The 26,096-nt window shown below is 39.2% G+C and overlaps 1 protein-coding gene across 9 annotated transcripts in view; it reads right to left on the bottom strand.

Moving 5' to 3' along the window:
* TRAPPC9 (trafficking protein particle complex 9) overlaps window positions 1-26,096 on the bottom strand; it is a 455,047-nt gene that overhangs the window by 265,335 nt on the left and 163,616 nt on the right. The gene's annotated exons all lie outside the window — the stretch shown is intronic.

Here is a 26,096-nt window from a genome sequence, read left to right as displayed (position 1 = left end):
TAAAAAATGAGATTGATAAAGGGAAAAAATCAGTTGACTTAAAATTGAAGGCCTAAAAGAGTTTGTAATTAACTCTATCAGGCTGGGTGTTAAATTATTCTCTGGCCACCTATAAGAGACAAGTTGCACCTTCTCCTGCTGTCAGTGAAATATGTGTAGCTGATCTGGGGTAAATTCACCACTCAGTTCAGTGCAGAGAGGCTCCCAGACCATGCACTTCCAATCTGAACTTCAGGACAATTTCATAAATCAAAAGATCAAGCAGCTGTTGGAAACTCACTTATGATAATATGAATATATTTACTGCACCAGCTTCAATGAGTTCTTCCTAAAGGTATTTTCACTAAGAGCTGGAATCGAGGGAAAGCATCCATAATTAGTCACAAACCAGTGAATTAGAAACAGATCTGATCTGGGACAGTAGCACCCACAGCAGAGCCCAATCTCTGGTTGGTATCCAACACAAACGAAATTCCAGGTGTGTTCAGTGCTGAAAATTAAGTAAAGGATACTATTTGAGGTGTTACCTCTTTTGTTTGGAAGACAAAAATTACTCAAACACATCAAAAAGCTTTGTGCTTCACACTGATTTACTGACTACATATCATACATCCCATGAGCACCCACCAGGACCTGGAACGTGAGGGAGCCCAGAGCTCCAGTGCTCACATGCAGCAGAGATCTTGCCTCCTAACCAGGGAAAAGCCATCCCAGGGTAAGGGCTGCAGATGGAAGGCTCCTTTTTGCAGATGCTGGCCATGTTTCATCATCAAACAAAAAGCATGGCTCAAATTAACTCCAGTAAGTGAAACAGCTGCACAATCATCTCTAGAAATCTTTGTACCTGGTTGGAGTAATGATAAAAAATAACTCCACTTAACCTGAGGTGCCCATATCCACTGGTGCAGAGACCTCCATGTACAGCCTTAGAGCTACAGAGAATCCAAACTACACGTCCTTGCATAGATAAAGGTCTTGTCCTAGGAAAAACTGATTCTATTTACACAAGCACATGCAAAATATGAAAACCACACACCCCCAGAAGATGGACAGATACAAATCAGTTTTCCTCATGAAGTGATAGAATTCTATTTCAACCACAGTTACTATATTTAACTTGAACCCTAACCACAATTTTCTGAAATTCAGAATAAGTCTGTTCTTTTTTCTCTTTGTTACCAGAAAACAGCTGCTGTAAAGCTCCATTATTCTCAAATGAGAGGAAACCTTGTGGGGAAGACATTTAGTAGTGTTTCTAAGCAGGCTTCCATGAGGAATGTTCCTGAAAATGATGGGAGAAAAACTGCTGGGCAAAGTAGTTATTCTCACTGGCAAGGGATTTAACAGTGGGATTTACTTCAAGATAAAATACAGCTGTGCTGTCTACACAGGTGTTTAAATACCCATTAAACTGAGAGGGAAGGAGACAAAGAGGATGGTTGCTGAAGATCTGGGATGCCATGATGATGACCATTACTGCTGTGTATCAACAACTGCAGCCAAGGCAGATGAGGGACATTGACAATCCTCTTGTAAAGCTAAAGATTCTTGCTGGAGCTCGATTAAGGGGTCAGAGAACCAATGACAGCTTTTGCAAAAGTAGTTGAAGCCTTACAGGCACTCATATTCCCAAGAAACTGCAACTCCCTCTTCTCCAGCCCCTTCAACTGTGGGATTTCTTGTTGGCAGAGTGCTTTGTGTCTCTCAGTTCTGAGAAAACAGTCTCTGAGCTGCAGGACCTGCCCACTGCACCGACCTGAGCCACAGTAATGACCCAGGTCATTAACTGAGCACACCGACTGCAATAACAGGTATGTTGTTAATAACATGTTATGGACAGCAGTAATTCCAGGTATCTCAAGGACGCAGAGAAAGGATACACTTCTATTAAGGTAACTGTGTTTCTGAGAAAAGGTTTTCAAGATGTTCTTGAGTAGTCTTGCAAGTTTTAATGCTGTGGAATCTTCAGGGAAAAACTGAGATTTCCCTGGAACTGTGCAAAGTGGGGCTCACTAAAGAACGCTGACCTAACAGGGGCTGCAGTGAGGAACTGATGGCAGAAGCATTTGTGGCCATAGGGACCACCAGGGCTGAGGAAGACAATTTTCTTGCTTTTGTTGAGGCTGATAAAGGCAGCTGGACTGAGGTCTGCCCGACCCCACACTGTAATTACCTACAGGGCCATTAAGCAATTGAGAAGGTAATTCTGCTCTTCACATCAGAGCACAAAGCAGTGACCTTCCTCAAGACTGGGTTTCAATTCTGAAACTTTTGTTGTTTGCATTTGAATAGAGGAAAACAAGAAAAGAAAACCTATGCACTTTGGGATGAAGCATCAAATATTGATATTGAGAGGCAGAAACAGAGAGACATAAACGAGACCCTCAAAGCCCAACAGATTTGAAGTTGACATCCACAACTGAAAAACACCTATACAAATTTTGCCTAAGCTCTCAGAACACAGGTAAGGCAATATTCTAGAAGAGACAGCAAGAAAAAGAGAAAAATGCAGCTGCAATGCTATGCTAAAAATCACACAGGTCGATGAAGTCTCCTTCAGCAGGTACCCACGTATTTTAGGGGCATTAATTCACTGAGTATGGGAGAAATTAAAGTATTTGGTGACAAGCAGAAGGAAACACACATCTGTGTTAGACAGCATACATGGGGCAATCACTGAAAGAGGAAAAAAAACCCAGCTGTGTTTATTTTAACAACACCAAAATGCGTCAAAAGCCAACTATACAAAGAGAACTGACGTAGTTGCTATAAAGCATTATTTCCACAGCCAGTTTTCATTAACAGAAAAATACCTGAAGATCCTAGACTTTGATCAAATGATGTGTGCAGAAGAAGCAAGCTATTTTATGAGATTACAAGATAAGCTTTTCTCAATTCCATCCAGGAAAAAAAAATAGAAAGACAAAATGCAAGTCATTGCCTGGTGAAACTACCCCTGTACACCACCTTACAAACCAGTCTTTCTCTGGGCTATGTTTTAATTCTGATTTTTTTTTTTTAAATTTAGTGATTAATGTGCAGATAGTTAAGGTAATTTTTTTCCCCTGGTTTAAACTGCTGATTCAAACCTTTGGCTATTTTAGGAATATCTGGGGGTTTGGTTTAATCCCAAAATTGCACTTCTTTTCAAAAATATCTAAAAATACAGCATAAAGATGATACACTACAAACTATACCTCTTTTTTTTAAGGCAGAAAACCACACAACAAGACCAAAGCAGACAGAATCCACCTCCCAGCAAACATACAGTTGCATTGAATCATTAAGCCAGCACAGGGCTTAAAAGGATAAATCTCAGCTTTTAAGCGCAAAACAGAATTCAATTTTAACTACTGAGCCATGACCACTGCCTCTTTAACAATGCTATAAAAAGCTACTTGGCTTTTCAAATTTAAAAAAGTCAGTGTCACATAAATATGCTCACAAAAGGTCTAAAAATACCTTTAAGCTGCCTACCCCCAAGGTCAGAAGGAGAAGACACAAAGAACTGAAGCTCTACAAAGAACTGCCAACAGGAAAACACTGTTGACAGAAGTGAAGGTGTTGCCACTGGTCCACAGCTACTTTACAGTTCTTCAGTGTCAACTTATGCCGAGTTATACTCGTGCAGTTCTCATCAGTGAACCACTTGACTGAGGTTCAGAGAATATTTATTTGAACTTACTAACTGAAAATAAACTTTGGTGCCTGTTCTTTCCACTCTTTGCTAATGATGTACCACTGAAGGAGAACAAGGACAAAGGTATTTGAGAGGCATTAAGGCAGAAAACAGTAATTTTCCACATTCAGTGTAGTCCAACGTGACTCGTTACTATGAATGCAGAGGTCACACACAGTGTTGATCCTGCTACATCAGAAAACTTGTCCATGTGGATCTTCTAGTGGATTCCTCTCCAGCTCCTGATGGAAACAAAATCAGTCACATCACAGCCCAACCACTACTTTAACACACATCATGCTTCTCAGAGTAGAAAAATACAGTAGAAGTAGTGGTAACGATGGGGGCTCAGAATTCCTTGAGAATTTCTCTTTTTTTTTTTTTTTTTGGCTGTGGCAGGTCTACACTTGGTAGAATGTTGTATCACAAGACAGAGAGTTCCTCTTTGTAGACCTTGAAAAACAATCTAACAAGATCATCAGTAAATGTGCTCTGAACACCAGGAAAGGGATTCACTGTTACAACAATCTGGGGACTTCAATGATTCTACATTGACTTGAGTTTATCTGCCTTGCAAAGGATGAAGGACTAAGCCAACCCTCCTGCGATTTGAAAGTCTGATTTAAGGAATCTAAATATTTCAAATCTGATGTTTCAAGCATTCTCCCATCCCCTGCAGCTGTATTTTTTTTCTTATTATGCTTTTTTTTAAGCTTTAATGTTTTCCTTAGAAATGGGCACAGAAAGTATTTGATTACTGAAGTAAAAAGTCATGGGTTGAAACAAAGCCGTAAGAAATACTGCACCTTGTCAAAGGTGATAAGTGCCTGTGATTATCCTTGACTGCGTTTCCTGGGCTCAGCATTTCATTAAATAGCAATGCTCCCTTTTAAAAATAGATTTACCACCCTCATGTCCTGAGGGTCTTTCATGTTTTTAGTTATGTACAGAAATACTACTTTCCTCAGTAATTATATCTGATTTTCAGTTTCGATGTTACTGATAAGATTTGTTAAGTTTGGGTAATACAACCTGAAACAAGTCATGAACACTAACAAAGCTTTTTAGTTCCGTTTTAAGAATTTCCCTTCAACTTGATGAATGAATAACTTCCTTGGAGAAATTACAAAATGCCTTAAGAATTATGTATTAAATTAACGAGGTGAATTTGGCTGTTACGTGCTTGGGAAGGAACAACGCAGTCAAACATTGACGCATGGCAAAATAAATCAGCTGAAAGGTGAAGAAACAAAGCAGAAGGTGTGGTCAGGCACTGGACAGGCTGCCCAGGGAAGTGGTGGAATCAACATCCTTGGAGGTGTTCAAAAGCCATGTACATGTGGCACTTGGGGACATGTTTTAGTGGTGGAATTGACAATTCTGGGAGAATGGTTTCCACTCGACGATCTTACAGGTCTTTTCTAACCTTACTGATCCTCTGATTCTATGAATGCAGGTTTTTTGCAGTATATTAACAACATTCTTCTAGCACATTTCAGCATCGAGAGTGTCTGCAGCACCCACTAAATAATGCCTGATCAAAATCTGCCTTTTTTTTTTTTTTTACTGAAGATGATATTAAGTAAATTGGCTGACCCTGTACTAAAAATATACTTATGTGGGTGGAAATCTCAGTGAAACATTGGAAAGAGCAAGTTTATTTTTAAATAAACATTTTTCTTGATGTAACAGACATAAATGGCTCTGCTCTGCAGAATACTTGTAGAATACTCTAATTGGGGACAACAGGAAAGATGAATTGATTTACTGTTATCTGAAACTCAGAAAACAACATTTTCTACAAGATGTCAAATATCCATTTCCTTCCTTCATTGGCAGAAGATTCATCAAACATCACATGAGGTAAATACAACACTACCAGAAGTCAGAATAGAGAAAAAAAAAATAAAAAAATACTGTCCACTCAGAAGTACAATCCAACTACAGAATATTTGCTTCTAGGAAAAAAACAGAATTATCTAGTGCTTCCACAAATCAAGATGCTCTTCTAAATTGGAAACTCTAACTCAAATATTGGTAACTTCTGAAAGTAGTTTTGAAATGGTTTAACATTACATTTGGTATAAGAACACAGCGATATCCTAATGAAAACTCTTAAAAACACAATATCTGTAACTCACACTAGTAGATCAAAATAAGAAGAATAAAGAGTAAGAAAAGATGAGAGATTTAGATTAGATGTCAGGAAGAAATTCTTAATTTGGAGGGTGGTAAGGCCCAGGTTGCCCAGAGAAGCTGTGGATGCCCCATCCCTGGAAGTGTCCAAAGCCAGGCTGGATGGGACTTGGAGCAACTTGGTCTAGTGGAAGGTGTCCCTGTCCATGGCAGGAGGTTGGAACTGGATGATCTTTAAGGTCTCTTTCCACCACCCAAACCATTCCAGGATTCTGTGATACTTTGAAGACTAAGGACTACCAATGAAAAAGACGAGGTGAAAACAAAGGAGGATTGAGGTTTGATCTGGTATCCCAAATCAACAACTGGCTCATTTTTCACCGAAAACAAAACTAAGGCCACAAATAAAAGGAGACTACATGGCAAAAATATGCAGTTTTGTGTTCCCTCTTTAAAGCATTTACAGCAGCATTTTGAAATAAGGACGAGTCCAGCCCAGGGTCATGAAGATGATTAAGGGATAAGAGTATTAGTCATAAAAGGGGAGGTTGAGAGAGCTGGGACTGTTCACCCCAGAGAATCGCAGAACACGCTGAGTTGGAAGGGACCCACAGGGATCATCAAGTCCAACCCTCAGCTCTGCACAGGACCAGCCCCAAGAGTCACACCTTATGTCTCAGAGCTTCTTGAGCTCTGTCAGTCTTGCTGCTGTGACCACTGCCCTGGGGAGCCTGTTCCATTGTCCAGCCACTGTGGGTGAAGAAACTCTTTCTAATATCCAAGAAAAGAATGCTCAGGAGGATCTTACCCATAAATACTTGATAGGGGCAAGAAGTAGGATCCAGGTTCTTCTCAGTGGTGCCCAGTGATGAGGCAAAGGACACAAACCAAAATATGGGAAATTCTATCCTAGGCATAGTAGAAACCTTTTTTCACTCTGAGGGTGGTCAGGCACAGGTGTCTCAAAGAGGCTTTGCAGTCCCCGAGCAGCCAGTGACTGTGTATGATTCTGTAACCTTATTCATAAAATTATCAGTTCTATCTTCAAACTATTTAGGAAGCCAGTCTGAAGGTTATTCCAGAATGTCTATCCTCTAATAGTCCCTGAGTCCAGGTTTAGCCTACTAATAAATAATTAGAAAAGTAATGGGGGAAAATCTTCAATGGACAATATATAAAATATTCCCAAATATTAAAGGAGCTGGAAAACACAGAGCAAAACATTTAAAGGATTGCTCTACAGGAATTAATATTTATGTCATCTGCACAAGTACAGCATTTCTATTTATCAGGTGAAGTTATACAGAGTTGGATTGGGGTTTTTTTTACATTCAGTACTTGAAAGATTGCTTGCATAAGGCAGAGTTAGCTCAGAAACATGTTAACACAGTGGAAGAGAAATGTACACAAGAACCTGTGGGATCATCTCCTGCTCATTATCTCTGCCCTCACAAAAACTGGAAGTTTTCTGGTACATTCATTTCATACTGCTGTTTCAATTAATTTCACAAAAATGAATTCTCTATAAGGAAATCTCCAACCTTCAGCTATTCCCAATGTCTAAACAAAATATTGCCAAAAGGGAGCAGGGGAGAAAAAAGTAAAATCTTCTGCTTCCAGAATATGTTCATTTGAGATGGGAAGTGGCTTAAGGTGAAGGGATGAGAGAAAAATAGAGGTTAAACTGGGAAATGAGGGAGAGAGAGAAGGTGAGCAGGATGCAAAAGGGAACCCCTGAGGAATTTTATAATTCTGGGTTTTCTACATGGCTACTTAATGCGCCCAGAATTGACACAAGGCAGACATAATACACACTCCAGGTCAACACCAGATGAACCCTGTCTTCACACCCAGGGATAAGTACACAGACAGCATAAAACCAAGTAAACTTGGACAGGTACCATGTTCTGAATCACCAAACAGCTTTCAAAGTTTGGTGAGCTCTGAATTTAATAGGAGTTTCCACAGAAAAGCCCAATCATCACAATGATTGCAGAACTGCATTTTACTGTGACTTTTAATTACTACTACAGTGTTTGAGGCTGCCTATTTACTCAATGACATTCTGTATCAATAAAACACTTTGTTTATGGAGTACTTAATGAATAGGGAACTGGGTTCTAATGGGAATCTCCTGAAGTGGTAAGTTCTATAATGTAAAGAGGAGGCTGCTGGTTCAGAGAGTCCTAAGTAAAACTAACCATAATACACCAAGACAGCTCAGATGAAACACACGCCATTAAACTTCAGATAGATGAAGAATTTGCTGTAACAGTAGAAGTTCTATTCTCTTTCTATCTGAGAAGGTTGAAGTTAGTTCAACTAAGCTCGGCATCATTTATCTTCTGGCAGCATTCTGAATCACTAAGACTTGGGATACGGCACACTCCTTCCTAAATTGCATTTCAGGAATGATTTTCTGCTGGATTCGGGAAAAGAAAAAAAAAAGAAAATTCTCTTTGACTAGTTTCTCAGATTTCTGATTATCTTGCAACAGATCAACATGCAGTCCCTTACATGGATCCCTGCCCATGGCAGGGGGGTTGGAACAAGATGATCTTGGAGGTCCCTTCCAATGCAAACCATTCTGTGATTCTGTGATTCTGACTCTATAACTTGAAATAGCACGTTCAGTATGTGGTATCCATTCACTCTTCATGAGCAGACAACTCTCCTCCACCAGAGCTATAAAGCTTTTTATTCTCCTGTTCTCTTTTTGAGCACAGACCTGACTTGAGGATCACAAAATACTGACAACAGTCAATTCAGTAACAGAGAAATAGAAATAAAGAAAAAATAAAGAAAACAGGTAAAGCAATGTTCCCAGGTCATGCCAGTATGTTCAAACAAGTTATTTTAAGTTAATTATTACTGGTGAGTGCAAACAGAAAAGATAGAACTAACGGCATGTACCCCAAACATTAAATCACACTGATCCAGCTAAGTGGGTATTTCTTCGTATTTACTTTCTGTAACTATTACTTCCCATTCCTACACTTTCATTTCACTAGCTAGCAAAAAAAAAAAAAAAAAAAAAAGGTAGAAAACTGTAATACAACTCTCCATCATTATTGGGTCTTATCTGACTACTTCTGTTTAATTCCTTATTCTTTCTCTTTTTAATCATACCCAGAATAAAACTGATTCTTTGCCTGCTGAAGACAAAGCTGAAAAGAAATACACAAATTTGCTGAGCAGCATAATAAAGCCTATCATGGCTTACAGACAATACTCCCTGTAGGAGCAAACCTTTCCTTTACCTTGACAGATGCAATTCAAAATGGGGCGCGGTGTGAAATCAAAATATTGAAACTGTCAAATATAATCACTCTCCTGGCACATCATGCAAAATTGAACCTTTATTTTATAGACAAGAAAGATGTTTTATTGCTTTAGCAGACCAAGGTCTCAAAGATGACTCAGACTTGCACTGAGGAACACAGGGCCCTTGCTCTTGTCACACCACTACAGCTTTTGGCATGAAGCTCACGGTCTCCTACCTTCAGCCTCATTTCTGGACCTGGACACACCTCATTCCTAAACTTTCAGACTATTTTGATTCTCTGATTTTCTAAGCTTCAGGACAGATCAGGCCTGAATGCATTTCTTTGATCAGGCACTTGCTTAATTACAACTTTTTCCTGTCTGAAAAACTGGGCTTAATCCAACTTCAATCCATTAGCCAGATACAACACCCCAAAGATCACACTGTCCATTTGGGATTTCTTAAAATAGGACATTATTTAGTTGCTGGCTGAAGGAGTTCTGTACCCTCTTTGCTCACCTGGATGGTGTAACATCAGTTGAATCGACAGCAGAGGCTCCAGAGCTGCCTGTCAAAGAACCTTGGGGTTTTTATCTTGTGCATGTTATTACTGTTTTCTAAAACTGCTTCTAGAAAGAGAAGTAATGTTTCTCCTAGGTAATATAAATTATTTCTTTATCAGCATGTTCTGCACATTATTCAAGACCTTGGACAATAATTAGTTTTGCTTTAAACATTAAGAGAACACTGGGTTTGGAAACTTGTCAGATTTATTTCTGAAGTGAAGCAAGCAAAAACATGTAAAAAGCAATGAAATAAGTGTGCAACGGTGAAGGGTGATTTTTAAGAAAAATAATCTCAGACCAGCGGTAGAATGCTGTCATAATATGTATTATTTACAGTAAATTATTTTAAAACTGTAGATTACTATTTCTGTGCAAGATCGTTACTTCTTTGTAAACTTATCAGACACCACACTTAGCAGTGAATAAGTTTAATTTGTATGATCTGAACCAGACTCGAAAAATGATGAATTTCCAAGTGATTAGCTCTCAGCATGTTTGTTTTTCAGTGGATTCAGAAAAGCATATTCGATTCCTTGTTAGTTTTTAATGCAATGTGTTTCCAACGACAGAACTGTAATTACAGACTTCTCATGGAATTAGTGCTGTTGATAGTCAATACTGAGCTAACAACACACCCACAGGGGTCTGCAAGGCATCACTGACACCTGGGGGGCTTGCCAAGTACTGACTGGGAGCCTAAATCAAAACTAGACCTGCTTCAGTCTAATTGTTCAGCGAGCTCATCAGAGGAGAAGATGTCGATCAAAAATTATAACTTTTTCTCAGATTTGGTATATGTCCCTTGTGCACCAAATTCTACCAAAGTAATTTCCTACTGGCTCATTGCACACAGGATTTATGGCTAAATCAGTATTTAACTGGACCTGAAGGTAATTTTTGTGAGACATGCAGTGAAGGTACCAAGGCTCAAGCTTTCACCAAATTTTGGTACAGAAATCAGGAATGCAGGACCTGTTCCTCTTCCAAACAAGGACTGAGACCCTGACACAAACTAACTTCCTAAATGTGCCCAAAGCCCACTGGTACTGGGGAATCTTTCACAATTAAGAGATGACAAAAAATTACATTCTATCTTCTTCTGGTTTACTTTTCATCATATCTGCAAAGATTTGAACTGTAGTACAATAGAGAATACCCTGTTGTGTTACATCTTCTACTGTGAGAAATAGAATCCCATGTCCATGGAGTAATTCCTGCAATTTCTACCATTTCAGTTTAAACATTTACCCAGTTCTCCCCCTCAAATAAGGAGAAAATATTTTTAAAACCCCATATTTCTACTCTAATGTTTTATTTCTCTAATTCCTTTATATGATTCTGTATCTGTCATGCAGTTTCTCCATACGAATGATCTTAAAATAATTAAAAAGTTCCAAATAAAGCAAAGCAAATAATTACTCTGGGTATGCAGAACTGATCACTCAGGTACCGTGTAAGTCTGTACCTGTCGGTATTATCTCACCTTCACAAAAAAAAATACTTCTCTATTGCTTGTGTTTCCTCCAGCATCCTGCCTGTAAGGTTTACCTTTAATTTGGATGCAGCACAAACATGTTCTAGTAAATAAAATGATTTTCAAAACCTGTTAACTTCTTTTAGATCCACATATTTCTTTCTTGATGAGCATCTATTCAGTTTTCATGCACAGATGGACACAAGCTGTTTGCAATTTCTCTTCAATGAAACGAGGCAAAATATTTTACCTGAGGGTACAAAAAACCTTAAGCCAAACCCAAATTTTCTTTAAACTGTACCGAGATACTGATTTATCTCTTGGAATTTTAAAAAAGTTCAAACCCTAATAATTTTTGGTCTCAGAGATCAGATATAAACCACAACCACTGACACCATTTGAAAATTAGAAATTTACTCACACTTCATAAATTAACCTTTAAGTTATGAACCTCTGGTTAGTTTTTAATTATTATATACCACTAAAAGAAAACTGGAAAAGTAACTTCTGGTTTTCTAATATACTTTCAACATTCCTCAAACAAATCCTGGTAAAGTTAAGTGATACACAAGATGAAAAAACTCAAAAGCCTCCAGTGTGAAAAATACAACTGTGAAAATACACACACACACACACACATACATATTATCTAAAAAAGAGTGAGGCGCCAATCTCTGATACAGGTCACACCTGGATTAAAGGCAATGGCAGAAAGCTCACCAATAAATGGAGATACCAATACTGATTTTAAGATCTGATCATGATGAAAACTTCCCCTTAGATACTTAAAACCAGTAAGGTGTCTTTGGTAGTGTAGAAAAAAGCCATGAAAGAGATAGAGGAAAATGACACCACGAAAGCAAGAGAAAGAATCTCCTGATTTTCTGGATCTAGGAAAAAAAACAAGATAGATTTCATGTCAGATTAACAATGTCAACAAAGCCACCTTCAAAAAAGAAATAAAGAGCTCAAAAAACCTGAATATAGTGTTGGAACTATTTCTTGTCTTTGAAAGGCAAAAAAATCTAAAAAACAAACAAACAAACAAACAAACAAACAACAAAGACTAAAAAAAAAAAAAAAAAAAAAAAAAAACCAAAAAAACAGAACAAATCCTTTCTAAAAAAGAGAGATTTGAAAAAATAAGGGGCAAAAAGTCATTAGGCCAGACCCCAGAAGGACCAGGTTTTATTGTGCACCATTCCTGGATCATTGTCAGTTAAGGGAGGATTTTGAGCATCTACACAACTCACTCATCAGCTGCTCTGTGGGGAACCTTCCTACCCCTTTCATCACTCAGGACTGAGTCCCATCTGAGGCAGGAGATAAATGCCCGGACTTCTAAAACTGATCTTCAAAGATGTGAGAGCCGACAGAAACAGCAGCTTAGAAGAATCATGTCTTAGAAAACTCGCTCCTTAGCAGAAACAGTACACTTAATACTGGGATTCTGTTCTTTGTGAAGTTACTGCATTGCTTAAAGTCAATATAACAAGTGATCTCAGGTGGAGATAAAACCTCAGAATCTTTTATAACAGAAGTAAAGCAGAAGCACAGGAAATATTTGGTAAAAATCCTTCCCTCTGAGAAGTTTCAGAGAACACTGCATTCCACTACAGCACTTTAGAAGACTCCACCTGTGCCAGGTGACCCTGCTCGAGGAGGGGGACTGGACTATCAGACCTCAAGAGGTCCATTCCAACTTAAGTAACTCCGTGAATGATTTTGTGAGGACATATTTCATTAACACTTCTGATAGAGCATTCACACCCAAACCAAAATGCTCTTAAACTTCCTGAGTGTTTAAACCACATCTGCTGTCACTAGTAATGCAAAGAAAAAACTTTGAATGGCCCAAGCTGTCAGGAGCACGAGATTTATATTTTAACACACAAAGATAAAATTTTATGCCTTTTTAAACAAATCAATTTTTGCTGCAGATTTTATTAGACCATTACCCTCCATGAGCTTTCACAAGTCTCTTACAGTGAGCCATCCATAAATTGGATTTGCACTGCAAGAACACACAGAACTGTGTTACCAACATCAGCACTTCTGTTGGTTTCTTAGTCTGCTTAGCTATCCTGAATCATCCAAATCTAGGATTTAATACAAAACTGCAAAGCAAAATCTGAAAAAACATGCTGAACACTCTCGGCATGCTGACAGAAATTCTTTTAAAATCAGGTATATGACTAAATTCCATTGAAACTTTTTCTAGTTCCCCCCAACAATAATAAAATTAGTATCTATGACTTACTAGATACATTTTGAATGCCTAAGTGAAATATCTGAGAACACAGTTCCTCCTGAACTTTTAATTAGTATTTTCTTTTTCCATAACTTTGTATTACTCCTTAACTTTTTGTAATTCCAGCAGTGTCAGCTGAAAAACCTAAAATCACTACATGTCAAGGAGAACACACACACAAGAAAAAGACATCCCATTGCCAATGGATTTATGATCAAAATGAAGACATAAAATTGCTGAGAAGAACAAAAATTATAGTTAACGGTCAACACAATAGAAAAGGCAACAAAATAAGAAAAAATCCTCAGTAGGTGTTCAGATAAAAATTCTTCTACGCAGCAAATGAGTGTAATTTGCTATTCGAAATTAAAGTTTAAATGCCTCAAAAGCTTGAAAAATTGTAACAGCATGTGGATGCTGTTTTATTCAATCCACATTTAATTTCAGATTTCCAGCAAGGCTCGGGCATTTTCAGGGCTGACCACAGGAGGAAACAATTTGTCTTTACCGATGCTGCAATTTTCTGCGTGCCTGGAAATCATCATTTACGTTTCAGATCACTGTCGCTGATGTATTTAAAGGAAAAACTTCTGGAAACCTCCAAGCTGCTCTTTGCCCAACCCAGCTCTGGTACCACTGTGTGAACATCCACACTCAGGCACAGGGCCCGTGTTCCCCTGCTGCCAGGGCAGTGAATTCCACACTCACCACAAACAGCTACGGCAAACCCAGAGAGGCAAATTGTGCTTCTGCTCTTGGCACTTCCCTGCCCACAGCCAGAATATCACTGACCATTTAGTGTCTCAGACCCCAAATCACATCCTGTACCTCTTTTATAATGAATGTACTTAAGCATATGGGTGAGAAAATATGTGAGATGGACTGTGTTATTCCAGTTCACTGCCTGTTACATTAAATGATTGAAGTGTCAGTTCCGAATCCTGGTCTTGTTCAGCCACACCCAGTGAAGAATATAGGAAAATCCAGAAAGCTCAGCAGTGTGTCAGGGATTGTAGCATCAAATACCTTAGGAAAGAGAACAAGGGTTCTACAAAGGCCACTGAACTGGCTGCACAGAAATACTGATTTTGTACCCTACAAAGCTCCATTAACTTCATTTCAAACTCTATGAAAGGCAGACTTAGTGTCAGCAAGATATAAATTCTGTCCATCTACTTAGGACAGAATAGTCCTTCATCTTATCCTTCAAGCTAAAGGAGAAGAATTAAAACTGCTGAAAGCCAATGACAATCATCCAGACTTTTCCATTTTGCTTTTATATTGAAAAAGAGGCTTCTGCTCAAAGTTATACACAAGAAAAAAAACAATGGGGAACTAAAGATACCCCTGCACAACCCTTGAGAATATCTATCATTCCCAGATCTCCATTATTTATTTTTACAATTTCTACAGGGGTCTTTCTAGCTTTGTAGCAAATTTCCATTCCCAAGCATGAGATTACAGTCCTTGTAAATCCCTGCTGAGAAAGCAAGGGAAGAAATGAAATTGTTCTAAGAAGTTCTAGTGCATGTATTTTTGGGCTTCAAAGCAACTGAACACATCAGCCTTAATGCTTTAGAAGTCAACAGTGAATCTCTTACATCTCTTAAGTTTCCTGTGTGCTAAATTTACGTGCTGATTTACATCAGAGCTGAACTGACAATATCAAAATGAGAAAGCTCAATGTTTAAAGGTTGTGAAGTTTTAAGAGTTTTTCTGATATATCTCAAAAGAAAGAAGGTTCACCTTTGGGTGAACTCTGCCACACAGAAATGGGCTGAGTGTAAGTAAAACAGTGGGTTGAATGTGCATCTGTACCCTCCATCCTACTGGAAAGCCGAGAATCCTACACCCCATCCCCTCCCCTAACGGCATGGTTTGATTTCCTCCTATTATGTTGCCTTCTTTATGGCTACATTTTGTCCCTTATCACACCTGCAATCGTATTTCCCACTGTTCAGCACAACTGAACTATTCCCTGCCCACCAGGAGAAGTTACAGTGCTTGACAGCCCCCCATTCCACCTCCAGCTCTTCTTCCCTGCTGCCCTGCACCCATGAAATGAGTACCCTGCGAGTGCTCATCAAGGCACTGCTTTGCCATCTCATTCCTGATCCTGGAAACTGTAACTGGAGTCAATCAAGCAATTAAATTTGAGAGTTCTTAGCCACTGGAAATGTAGCAGTCATCCTCTAATACACCTACAGGAAATTAAACAATGATATCATCAGCCTATGAATAACTTTTTAATTCAACCTGCTGTACCAGCAAATGCCAAGTAACTGCACTCGTACCAATATAGCACCTGTCCCAGGTACTGCTATAGCACAAAGCTAACTCTGCTTATTTTGCACTCCTCTGTTTATTAGAGGCTTACTTTAAATTAGCTTTCCAGGTCTTCAGGATATGGCTCCTTTCCTTCTATCTCTGCTGGTAGTAATATCTGCTAATAAACAGCATGACTAATATTCGATAATACACAATAGTAGAAGCCTGCATGAACCAAAACCATATTTCAAGAACACCGATATTATTTCATATCAAAAAATTTGAAGGACAAATCTGATAACCTTTTAGTTACCACTGAAGGCTACGATTTAGATTTTTCTCCCACTGAAGAACAAAACACAGAGTTTAGTTGCCAATTAGTCTTGCCCTGTAAAGCATTTTTTCACTAATTCTGCCAATTCATTCCATTTAGGATCTGGAGCTTAAACTGAGGAGGAGGGGATGAGCTAAAAATAGCACCAGCAAAAAAAAGCCAATTAGTAGGAATTGCCACAATAACCTTTGTCAGGATAAATTTAAGGTATAAGGCTCCAAGATAGTTACTATGGCGACCACAGGCACTGGCAAGGTCCCTTTAATGAGAAATGCAGTATCTGTCACACAAGGAAGTAGATGCAGCAGCAGCAGAAGCCCGACAGGCTATTTAAAGACACTTTTCTCCCCTGCCCCCTTTTTTCAAAGAGCAGCAGGAAAATAAACTGCTACACAAGTAGCTTTAATATGTGTAGTTTTCCAATTTTGTATTCTTTTCCCACTTCTCAAGTCACTGAACTGCTAAGACCTCAACGTAAGATTTATTCAAATTGAACAGTTTAGATTTACAGACATTACCCACGCTTTGTCTACTCTTTGCAAAATAAATTTAGCTCACAAGGCATACAAAACATCCAAGGAGTGAAAGATTTTCACCTATGTACTCAAAACAACGCGGACACAGGATCAGGGTAAGAAATTAAGGCAAATATTTGCAAAAAATCTTGCAACAATTCTCTTATTTGCCAATACAATACGCAGCTGTTATCATTATAAAATATATTTTACCAGTTGGACATTATCTCAGATGTGTCTGGCTTTCTTCAAATACACACAAACAAGTATTCAAGACCGAGCAGCTTTAAAAAATAAGGTTTCTCCTTTTTCTACACAAAGTCAACTTCAGTTCATTCTAGTGATTACAAAAGAAAGTTCATGTCAAACTTGGACTTTCACTGTCACCACGAGCACCCTTTCTAAAGACAAGCTCGTGTTACTCATTACTGCACACATAAGATGGCAGAGCTCCTATCAGGACCCTAAGTAACATGTTTTTCAGGACTGTGAAGAAAAAAATAAAATGTGTGCTGCTGCATCTCCTTGGTACCCCTCTGGAATGCTGCATCCAGCCCTGGGGCCCCCAGCAAAGAAAGACCCAAGGAACTGCTGGAGTGAGTGCAGAGGAGGCCAAGAAGATGGTCCGAGGGCTGGAGCCTCTGGAGACAGGTTGGGAGAGCTGGGGGTGTTCAGCCTGCAGAAGAGGAGGTTGTGGGGAGCCCTTAGAACACCTTCCAGTATTTACAGGGGCTTGTGTGAAAGACTAAGCGAGACTTTTCACCAAGGTCTGCAGTGACAGGACAATGGTTTTAAACAGAAAGAGGGTAGATTTAGATTGGACTTAAGGAAGATGGTTTTTATGATGAGGGTGGTGAGGTCCTGGCACAGGTTGCCCAGAGAAGCTGTGACTGCCTCATCCCTGGAAGTGTTCAAGGCCAGGTTGGACAGGGCTTGGAGCAACCTGGTCTAGTGGAAGGTGTCCCTGCCCATGGCAGGGGATTGGAACAAGATGATATTAAAGTCCCTTCCATCCCAAACCATTCTATGTTTCTACAATTTCAAATGACACATGGGGATGGAAAGCTTTGCTCAACACCACCACCATTCTCCAAACCTGGACCAGCTGTGCTGGATACACCTGGTGTACACAGTGTCATTCACTGCTCCCATTCCCCCGGTAACATACACAGAGTTCACTAAAACTTTCTATTCACACCATCTGTAGTTTTTTCTTGATCAAGTCTGGTTTTGTTCGTACTAAACTGAACCTTCATGCAGTAGAAAACTACTACATGGCTCTTCTTGATGAGCTGAGAAATTATTATCAATACATTACTAAACTGTATTTTGTTATCTTTATCAATGCCAAAGAGGCAGCTTTTCTCCTTTTAAACACTGCAAATTAAATACTAAATTCCTTCTTTAAGTAATACATCTGAAACCAAAGCACTCAAGAGAACACACTATGAAAACTAGATCAATGGCAGCTTGTGATTTAAATAGGTTAAATGCAGCCTTGGCAACTTTGCAGCCAAGATTTCGCGCTGGTATTAGCAGGTGTTAGATCTCCTTGAAGCTGCAAAAGCTCTGCCAACTCCTCAGGAGATGCACAACTCATTAACTCAATTTTGATATAAATGATAGGACTGAGAAGCTTCCCTGATGGAGTAACCCTGGAAGGAAACTTTGGTGAGGAGTACAACTTATATGTTAGGCCCTCATTTGTCAAAGGAAAAGTTTTTAGCTGAGACATATCCATAGCTGGGATTTTAAGCCACAGTTCACAGCAACTATTAACAGAATTCATATTCTGTCATGTGCTCTGTGCAGTTCACATATATTTCAGTTTGAACTTAAAAAAAAAAAAAAGACAAGGAATAAACACTTCAGGAAACATATGGATGACCCAGTAAACTGTTATAGCAGGAGTAATTTAGACAGAATTTCCTCATGCAAGCAATGACTCAGTAGATTCTTTCCAAAACAAGCTTCATTCTGACAACTTATACAGCAAAGAGGAAAAATTGTTTTAATTCTATGAAAGGCACATAGCCACACTAAACCACTGGCCAAACTCTCTTCTGTTACACTGAGTATATCTAATTTCAATACATACATGAATTTATCTACATCATAATTATTTTTGTCATGGAATTTACAACTCTTTCAGATGACTTTAAAAATATTAAAGAGAAGGTTGTTTTCCTGGTTGTCCACTGCTCCCCTCTCTCAGTTAAAGGACAGGCCTATGAGCAGCTGCTTGGCATCAGCACAATTCATGTGAAAAAAGAGGGTGAAAGGAAGAGGAGAATAAGCACCTGGGGAGCAGAGAAATATCTCAGAGTATTTGAGAAATCTGAAAGAGCACCTGCCATCAGTGAGGAAAATCTCTATTCCATCCCCAAATAACCTGCTATAAACAGACTCCAACCAGCTCCTCCTCTCCTTACAGCTGCACCTCAGAAGTGCTAATTCTGCATCAACTGAATGTGTGGGAATACTCCAGAAACCTTCAGGTTAGGAGTCAGGAAAAGCTCTGTGGACAATGGTAAAACCTTCACCAAGAAGTAAATAATTTAGTTTGTGAAGACAAACCAGTTTCCATTTAACCACCTTACCAACAGTTACACCAGACAGCAAAGCTTTATCCCATAACGGAACGGGGGAAGGGGGGGAAATAATATACTACCAATCATCTCAGACTAGTAAACCTGAAATAGTTTTATAATTCATTCTTTCATTTACAATGTGTGCTGGCTGTTATTTTCTCTTTTTTTCCCTTCAATTGTACCATTGTATTCCTCACTCATACCTGGTTCCCTTTTGCGAATATTTTCTTCCTAGCACTTCCTTTCAGTTTAAATAATTTTGAAGTATCACCTTCTCGTTTGGTGAGATCGTTTCAAGGAAATAAAAACATCCTACCCTGTGCTGATACATCACATCTGCTCAAAGAGATGCTTGTTTTGTATTCACCCACTACTGAACCACAGCTAGGATTTTCACAGATGCACTAAAACCTGGATCCAGCTCCTAAGAGGTAAAAGGCAGCTCTGAGCTCATCATTCACTATTTAAAGTTCAGATCTTTTTCTACTCTTTTCATCACTTTGGATTTATTAAAACTGAAGCTCACCTGGAAATTCATCATCTCGTCCCCTGTAATTTCTCACTGTCAGATTCCTCCTTTACAGTCCAGGATCAGGGACCTCCCCAGTCCACTGCTCACTCCTTTTCCAACACGCTTCCAAAAGCAGCTGGGCAGGTCAGGGCCCAGCCCAGATTCCAGGAGAGCTCCAATGAGGACTTGAGCTCTACAAGTGATTATTCCCTCTCTTAACCAATTAATAATTTTCCCTTCTTATCCCAGAGCAGCCTGGATTCTCCTTTGGTGGGAAACTCTTGTCGTATGTTGAGAATTACATTCATCAGATACTCCCTACCCAGAAGCTTGTTCACTCCTGAACAGAACTTCAATGGATTTATGAGCTACATCTTCCCTGCATCTTTCCCTGTTTACTCTTTCCCAATTCAGCACACTTATTCAATGCAGATGTACACATAAAACTGAAATAAACCTGTAATTAACCTTCTTTATTACAAGTCACCCTCTTTCCTAAGGGTACTTATTTACAATTAAACATATTAAATCTGGAATGTTTCCATAATGTTGGGATCTTTCATAGCCTGAAAGCACTATGTAAGACAAGGAGTTTCAAACACACCTACTACACGAGGCAGAAATCAAAGCACTACAGGATCCAGATTTAGAGTTCCTCTCCCTCGAGTAACAGTCCTGCCGAGGGTCAGGAAATTAAAAACTCCCCAAGATCTTATTTCAAAACCGTCTATTATTCTTTAAAAATCCAAAGCTAGAGCAGAACTCTTCATTTTTATTACAACTGTCCACCATAAGAAAACAAATTAGGAGTGTGCATTTTCAAACATGGCCAAGCTCTCTCTTGGGAAGATGCAGCCATCAGAAGAGGGGGCTGAGTGGAGAGGAAAAGTGGCTTAAGAGGGAAGTTTGTAGACTTACTATTACCCCTTCCCTGTCAAGATTAGACACTTCCACAGGGCAAATCTTACACTGTTTTCAAACTTAGCAGAATAGCAGTTTGTTTTTTTAATTCAAGACCTCTAAATCCTTGCACGATTCCAAAGAACGTTTTGCCTGTGATCCCAGTTAGTATGTTGGCATCAGAGGGGGTGGGGGGGAGACTCCACTTCCAACCAATTTCTGGAGACATCTTTGTAACTGCAAAACAAAAATGTCCTAAGAAGTTGGCTTTATATACTACAGCATTTCCTTAACATCTTTCAGTGATCTTTTCAAATTACTGTTGTTTTAGCTTTTGTTTCCAGTTAATGAAGGCAGAATTAAATGGATGTCAGGAGTGAAGCATAAATTCAAGCTGCCGAAGCACTAATTTTAAATGACTGTTCTCTTTGAAGGAAAGACTCATAAACCAGCTATTTTAATTATACTTTTGATCATCTAAAATAAATTAATAGAAACTGGATATTTCTACTTCCAACTTCAGGAAATCTGCGCTGTACCATCGTGATCTTTTACAGAGCATCAGAGAGCAGGCTGAAAGCCAAACCTGGGCAACATCAGAGGGTAACTTTCATAAATCCTTTGGCCATTAAGGTAGACATAACTGGCAGCCACTCAAGACAATCTTCTCTCATCCCATTAACGCAGCCACTGTGTCACCACAGCCACAAAACACAGCGAGTGCTCCTAAATACAGAGTGCTATAGCCTAAATTAATCTATTTATCTACAGATATCCATCAAACCAGGTGTGACCTGGAGCTGCATCTACACCCAAATGCTCGCTCTTTTACTGGCAGCATGAACAAAAATGGCCTGAAAGGTGTTAGGTAGCTTTTCCCCAAAAATAAAGATGATGGTTAACTGGGAAATGAACTAAAACTATTCAGTTACCTCCACCATTTGATCCTACAGTCTCTAAAGGGTCTAGACAACGTTCAGATACCCTTCACTCCTTATTTCCAAGTCTTCAAATACCACATCAGAGCAGTTTATCAGCAAAATCAATTCCACAGCAATTTTTCATCTGCTAGATGAACACACAAGGCACTAGGTTTTAGGTGACAGCAAACAGAAAAAGTAATGCCTCTAAATGGACCTATGGAGGAGGATTGTGCAAATTCACACTACTGACAATAACACACTACTTAAAGGAAGAGATGAGTCTGGAGGCCAAGAGCCTTACCATAAACTGGCTCTGTGCCATCTGTAACAAAAGAAAAATAAAGAAGGAAAGGCTAAGGAAGGAATTCGTCCTCTGGAGGAGAAAAACAAAAAAGAGACACGGAACAAATCTTGCAAAAACAAAAAGTCTTAGAGGGCAAAAGAAAGCGGCAGAGGGATGAATCCATATGGGCACATGCCCATAACAATGTTGGTTTTGGGAAGAGCAAGCAAGTTTATCAAGGAGTAGGCAGATGTTCAAATCACAGACTTCTGCAGGTTGGAAGGTCCCTCTGGAGGTCTCCAGCTCAAACCTGGAAGTTGGCCATGAAGACCCACGTTTGCAGCACAGCAGCAGGCAAGGGGTTGTCATTCTCTGCAGTCCTGCTCCCATCCAGGCACAGAGCACGGCTCAGCTCCTGCCTGTGCTGTGCCTCGGGCTCTGCTGCTTCCAACCAGGTAGGAAAGAATCCTGAAACCACCTCTGCAATAACAAATGTTTGCAGCCTGTCTTGAGTTCACACTGCAAGGCAAGTCTGGGCTGTACCAGCTGTATTAGAGCTGCACAAATGCACTGCCCTGCTTGTCTGTGCTCCTGTGTATGGCACCCCTTTTTACCTCGTGGCTGCCTGTCCTCACTTCAGTCTGTATTCTCAGGTTTCTAACATGGATTTTACTGAGAGAAACTGCAACAACTGTCTCAGGTGTGCTGACCACTGAGAAGGTCTGAGAAAAACTAGAAATCTCGATTAGGCTTCAACCTCACAGAAATATGGACAAACCTGGGTAGAATAAACAATGTTGATTAATACAATTTACCTTCCCTCCTTCAATGTTCAGAAAATCTACTAGAAAAAGAACAGACCAACCCCAAAACTCCATGAAATAATTTCTTCCTGGGAATATTTTTATCTTTTATTTCATTCTAATGAGGAGACTAATACCCAGGGAAAGGCTGACAAGGTTCACCTTCACTCTCCACTTTTTTCCATCATCCATCAATGCTGAAACATGATTTTCTAAAACCACAGTATAAATGTATTGGCTTGAATATGTGTGAATTAAGGGCAAGCACAAACAGTATTTCTTCCTGTTTAGCTGGTTGCCCCACTGTTATCTAACAAAACCAACAATTACCAATGTTCTTCTACTCTTTCTTTCACATACCTTGCACAAAAATGAAATCCCAAAAGACAGTATTCAGCACTTCAGTCAATTTTTTTAACAGACCTGCACTTTGTTGAATGTTTCCACAAATGGGCCAAGCACCCAAAAATTTCAACAGACAAATAAGTTTTTCGAGTATTGAAGAACATTTCTTCTTGAAAAAAAAAAGTTCTTTTATTTTTTTTAATGATTTCTAACTCTTAATTCTGAAATGAATTATTTTGACTTTTTTCAAGAGACAGCTTCTATACCCTGCAAGTCCTACAGCCTGTGATCTACTCAGGATTTAAGGAGAAAATGAAGAGGACTGGTTTGGATTTTGAGTGATTTATAGATCATTTTAAACTAGGACAGCAAACTCACATTTGTGTGATATTTTGTATAAGGGCCAACCTATGCAGCCATGTTTATGCTGTACCCCATTAAATTTAATAAATCCTGTCAGAGACAAACTTGGCCTGCGCTCACAAACCTCCCGTCTCCCTGGCTGCAAACACAAAATATTACAAATAGTGCAAATTGGGTCTCCTGAGGTCAAGGCAATGTTCAAAGAGGTCAGAAAAATTGCCATGCAGGCTAGATCCAGAGAGACAGGCACCCCTGCTTGGGCAAAAGTCAACTGAAGAACTGGGAAGAGAAGAGGAATCTTACAGAAAGTCATATAACACCAAAACAGTTGCCTACCCAGCGTAGCAGCCTAGAAATAGAGTCTTTCCAGTCAAACCGTGGGAAGGGAGGGAAGGGGAGAGAAGAAACACCTAATACAGACAAGTCTGAGGAAGCCAACCCAAAGGGAAGGTCTCCATTCCAGCAGTTGGAGAAGGGAGGTTTATCTGTGCTCAAACACGTGTGTTCTTGAGGGAAACAGAAATGCTAAATTCAAAAGCAAATCATAGAAAAGGGATTATCTTGCACATTCCCTATGGAAACACACCATAACTATACATCCAGAAGAAACAGATGACATTGCATTGGGGACAGGACAGAGAGAGGAACAGGGACATATTTTGTTCCTGTAAAACCTACAATGTTTTCATTGTCCATTACAGGGACAGAACACTGGAAAAGGTCTTCCTGTTGGAAAGCAGTCCTGCTGAGGGCACCTTCGGAGCAGCCAGGGGATTTGCTTCCACTTCCCCCTGAGGGAAACAGTCTGATGATGCCTGAGGCCTGAAAATCTCTTTATTCCTAGACATATTCACAGACAGCTCAAAGTTCATTTTTTCTTCCTACGTTCAGCTTCCTTAACCTTTACGAGAGCCCTTCTCCATCCCCCCTGCATACAATGCATTAATAATCCCCTTAAATCTTACTGTGCTTATCAAACCAATGTCTGGTTTTCATGGGACACGTGATCCTGTCAGCGAAGGAATTCCTCAAGTGCTTTAATTACAAAGCAAATGACTTCCAAACCTGAAATTTCTCTTTATTATTTCTTCTATTTCTCTTTACTTTTTATTATTCTCTTTGTTATTTTGCCAGCCTATAGTTTTTGCAGAGTCCTCCTATAACATCTCCAATTTTTGCGAAGTGCTTTGAAATAAAAATGAACATTAGAGCTGGATCACACTACAGATCTGACCAGTGCTAGATATATCATCCTTCCCTACCCCAACACACATTTCCTTTCCAATTTTTTTGTTGAAAGTAACTAATTATTCACTCAAAATTATGTACTATATTTAAAGATTGATTTGGCTATTGGTTGAAAAAGGCAAGCCTTAAAAAAATTAAATGTATATTTTAAAAATGCCAAATAAAAGAAAATCTAAAAACAATTACTCTGACAACAGAAGGTAATTTTCATGTTTTAGCTAAAACAAGATTTGACATTTATTAATTTGACTTGAAGGTATCTCAGAAATATCCAGCTGGTCATAGATTTAACATGAAGATTCAGGGCAACTGCTGTGAAACTTTATTTTCTCTCAGTGACAGCATGCAAAGCCTTAATCATAGCAGCTTTGTCCTTAAAACATAAACTGTAACAGCAATGTATGGAAAAAATCATTAATCTCCCATACAGACAACATGCCCTGTCATAAACAGACACACAAATTAAACACTGACTTGGCAGCTGTGAGAAATAACAATCACAATTTACTTATACATGGACTATAAATTTATTAAGGGAACTTTTGGTTCAAAAAAGGGCAGAATTCTGAATTCTCGTTCCCTTTGAAAAAGGACTTATTTCAAAATGTTTTCAGTCTGACTGTGCATTGCTAACTAATACAGCAGAAATTGCAGTATAAGACATCATAGACTTCACAACTCAATTAATCAACACATTTACATCAAATAATTAAGCAGCAGAAATGGCACTCATTAATAGTATGCACACAAAGGACTTTTAACAAATTCTTTGCTTTTCATGGATGAAAGAAACATGGTATTATGTGATGAGATGTACAAAAATTAAAATAAGAATTTGTTTCTTTAATTATTCTTGTCTCATTAGAATGTAACAAAAAAAATTAAAACCAGGTTAAGTCAATACACACAAAAGTTCACTTAGCAAAACTCAGAAAAGTGCCTACGATTCTGCTGACTATGAAGAAAAAAAGCAACAAAACTTACTGTAGAGGACATGTGTAAGCAAACTCATCCATTTAACCCTCTAACCCTGCTAAAAAGCAGGAACTGCTGACCCAGAAGGAAGTTTGGCAGTTCTGAACTTGAGTGTTGACTTTACTCCTGCAGTATTTCTCTAGCTTATTTTTAATTAGGCAACTGCCAATTAAAAAAATTAAAAAGCCAAAATTCCGCCACCTTTTTTCACATCAGCATTCCCCCAGGACACCCAGCACTTCTCAGAACTTGTACATTTTGCACAAAAGCCTGTGCCATTTGAACTACCCATAAAACTATTTCCTCATTTCCCATGACCTGTTCCAGCGATACACCTGTCCGGAAACTTCAGGGCTGATTACTGTTTTCAAGGAATAAATTGCTCCAAAAGTTTTAGGTTCCATTCCCAGCATCTAGTGGAGAAGATATCCCCTCTGTGGGGAAGATGCTTCATATCCTTCCCAGCTCCTCCAAGACCGGCACCATTCGATCCAGGTCCTGTTTGCTCTCCATCTCCTAACTCCTCCCTCCAGTTCTATTCCTGGGCAGTCCCAAGCTTTAATCCCTCTGGTCCTCATGCTAAGGCCAAAAGAGTCTGAAATTTCTAATGTCTAAATCCACAGGCAACTGTGGGGTCCCTCACACATGGAAGAGTTCAAAATGGAT

The sequence above is a fragment of the Lepidothrix coronata genome, unplaced genomic scaffold (assembly GCF_001604755.1).
Source record: "Lepidothrix coronata isolate B3197 unplaced genomic scaffold, Lepidothrix_coronata-1.0 Scaffold67, whole genome shotgun sequence".
Classification (NCBI taxonomy): domain Eukaryota; kingdom Metazoa; phylum Chordata; class Aves; order Passeriformes; family Pipridae; genus Lepidothrix; species Lepidothrix coronata.
Note: the sequence above shows the minus strand (reverse complement) of the source record. Positions and strands in the feature narration are given on the sequence as shown.